The following is a 3,210-nucleotide window of genomic DNA, read 5'->3' as shown; positions in this document are numbered from 1 at the left end:
GCCCCCCGGCTCGCTAGACTCTATTTCCACTGGCTCCCGCCGCCGGCGCCTGTCCCCTCCGCCGCTTGCGATTGGAGCAGACAGCTGCCGGTCAAAGCGTCACCTCCTTCTTCCTCCACGTTCAGCACACGCAGGCCGTGCTCCGGGTATTATTTCGGATCTACGCAAAGTGCGTAAATAAAGTGCTGGACGACCACACGGAAAGCGTATCTATGTTCGTGGATATGGAAGACTGTGGAAAGTGTGGTTGAGCCGCAAAAGGGTAAATAAGGTTGCTGGAGACAAAGGACTCTTAAAGGTGCAGACTGGTTCTACGGCTTTTTTTAGTTTGTCCCTAAAACGGGCAAACATCTCTGTGCTCAGCTATTTATTTGTTTAGCACATACTAAAAAAGGAGTGTGGTATGGAAAAAAAAACCTTATGCCAGTGACCCGTTTCAGTTAGGTTACTTTAGTTTTGCTTTGCCAGACAGTGGTCAGAGCTTGCGGTCCTGCTAGAAAAGTCCTGCTAGAAAAGGCAGGCCGTCATTAACTTCTAAAAACTGTATTTGCCTGACTGTCTCTAGCTCTAATACCTTCAAAGACCATGCAGCAAGTGAAGTTAGTGCACCTGGTCCACATTCTTACTTTGGCTCAGTCACTGGATTAGCATGACAGCCAGATGAATAGCATTTTCCAAAGAAGAGGTCCCATTTCTCCCAGAACAGGTAAAGCCGACAGTCGGCTCTACAAGTTTAAACAGACTCCCGGCGGCAAAAGTCGCCTGGAGTCTGTTTAAACAGCCCCGATGCTGGCGACGTACACTGTACGTCGTCAGTCACGAAGGGGTTAACAGATTCAGGGATGGGCCAGTCTGGTTTAGAAAATGTGATCATACATTTGTTTAGGCATTGTTCCTATGCACACAGAGAGTTAAGTAGTAAAAGCTGGGCTGGTCAATCCATAAATGCCCACAGCGATGTGTGTGGGCTTGGTGCGTAGCCAGTTTGCCCAATCCCATGCAAAATTGTCAGCAACACACGTGTCCCAGCCCAATCAGCTGCGGTCTGGGCAGATTCTTTCCAAATTCCAGATCTGCGGATTGCCCCATGCCGCAGCTACAGGTATCGAAGGAGCAAGGAATGCCCCAGCCAAAACTGATTGAGCTGGGAGGGGTGTGTGCCACTGGCTTCACACTAAGCCCATGCATATCACTATTTGGCAAGTATTCCAGATCATGCGGCACACTCCTAGGATTTGAAATGGTGGCCCACAGTTTCCCTGTCCTCCAGGATCCATAACACAAAGCAGACAGAATTTGGAGCCGTTGCCAATGGCAACCAATCAGCTTCTCTTTTCAGGTGGTTCAGTTAAGCTTTGAACATGAAACAGAGTAACCCATTGGTTGCCAGGGGCAACTGCTCCAATTTTTACGAAGTTTCCATGGGCAACTGCTCCAAATTTCTCCCCCCCTCTCTAGAGGCAGATCCATCTGGGCCCGTCCCCATCCATTTCTCCAGTCAGTGCTGGAGAGAGGAGGGGGCAATCCCTTTGGGGAGCCATGACTAACAGTCTTCACTCTCTACAGGGACATTGTGAACTGAGCGACCAGCGGTTTGTGATCGCTCAGTTCTCGATCTATAGAGCCGACGTGTGACAGCTTCAGTGTCACATGTCGGCTCTATTATGGGGATGAGTGCATTTCACTCTCCCCATAGTTCTCCTTTAAGGTGGTCTAGTCATCTTGAATGGGGTGGCATGGTACTTCAATGCACAGAACAACAGACACAACCCTTTTTTAAACTAAACTAAAAACACAGTATTGCATTTTCCAAGGATGTTTTCACTTACCTTCATGAAGGAAAAAATTACCTAATCACGTGCAAGGAAAAAGCATTTTTGCTTGCACATGATTGGATGATAGACTTTAACAGAGCTTCCTTTTGTTTACTAAGCTAAGAAAATAAAAAAGTTATACTCACCTCCAAGGCGGCTGGCTGTGACAGCCCTCCCTCCTGCCTGTCTCCTCCACTGCAGCAATGGAAATGTCCCTCGGCGTCCTCACGTCATGATGACTCCGGACAGGGACCTTAGACCACTGCAGCAGAGAGGGAGAGACGCTCCAGGGACTAGTCTAAGGCCTGGATCACACCTGGGCGTTTTACAGCACGTTCCTACGCGCTGTAAAACGATCAACATGTGAAAACCAATAATTGCCTATGGGCATGGTTCCCACCTGGGCGTTTAACAGCGCGTAGGAACGCGCTGAAAAACGCCCTACGCCCAAAGAAGTACAGGAGCTTCTTTGGGGCGTATTTGCCGTGCGTATCCATTAGGATACAGCCGGATAGCCCTCTTAAACGCGCGTTTGTCGCACGTTTCTTTTACTGCAAATCGCGGTAGAAACGCGCATATTTCGTACGCCCAGGTGTGAACCCAGCCTAAGAGCAGGCCGTCTCTGAGGATCAGGATGAGTATAACGACCACAACAAGCAGTTAACCCTTGCAGTGCAGGGGTAGCCCCACTGCAAGGGTTCATCAAAAAATGACCTGGAGTTAAATATGCATTTCCGTAGTGTAAACAGGTTCTATAAAAATGTATACTTTTTTTTATGTCATTGATTTTCTTGTCAACAGGCCCTAAGACAACACAAAGAGGAATGAAAATGTGAAAGTACAAAATCTACAGGAGTTGATCAATTTACTGTAGTCAACATTCCCAGCAAATGGGCTGACTCTCTCACACAGGTTGTTAGCTTTGTGATACATTTGCTATGACAGGGAACAGGTTCCATACCTTTGTCACATGAGACGGCACTACTATGTTATGGCATGCTAGCTGAAATAAATAAAAAGTCACCCCACTATTTACCTCTGAACCTCTTTATTCCGATTAAAGGTAACCACAGACAAGACAACAGTCTGGCTGTTCTCTTCATTTCTTATTAATTCATTTAACGAACCAAAAATCATCCACAAAGGCAACATTTTCGGCAGAGCAGCACAGCGCACTGTTGTCAGTTACCTTATGTTTGGGTGCACTTTGTACCATTTCCAATGAACGGCACTGCATCGAATGAAGTAATGAGTGTAGTAAGGAGTAATGAGCTGACAGGGAATGGTCACTGGGCCACTTGTCCTTCGTGGGGGGTGGGGGGAAGTTGGGGGGTGGACGGACGCCCATCTCACTGACGTCACTGCGTGCCCGGGGGGTTGGGGCGGGGAGCAGCGT

The sequence above is a fragment of the Nanorana parkeri genome, unplaced genomic scaffold, assembly GCF_000935625.1.
Source record: "Nanorana parkeri isolate BGI_ZX_2015 unplaced genomic scaffold, ASM93562v1 scaffold77, whole genome shotgun sequence".
Lineage (NCBI taxonomy): Eukaryota > Metazoa > Chordata > Amphibia > Anura > Dicroglossidae > Nanorana > Nanorana parkeri.
This window is presented reverse-complemented; position numbering follows the sequence as displayed.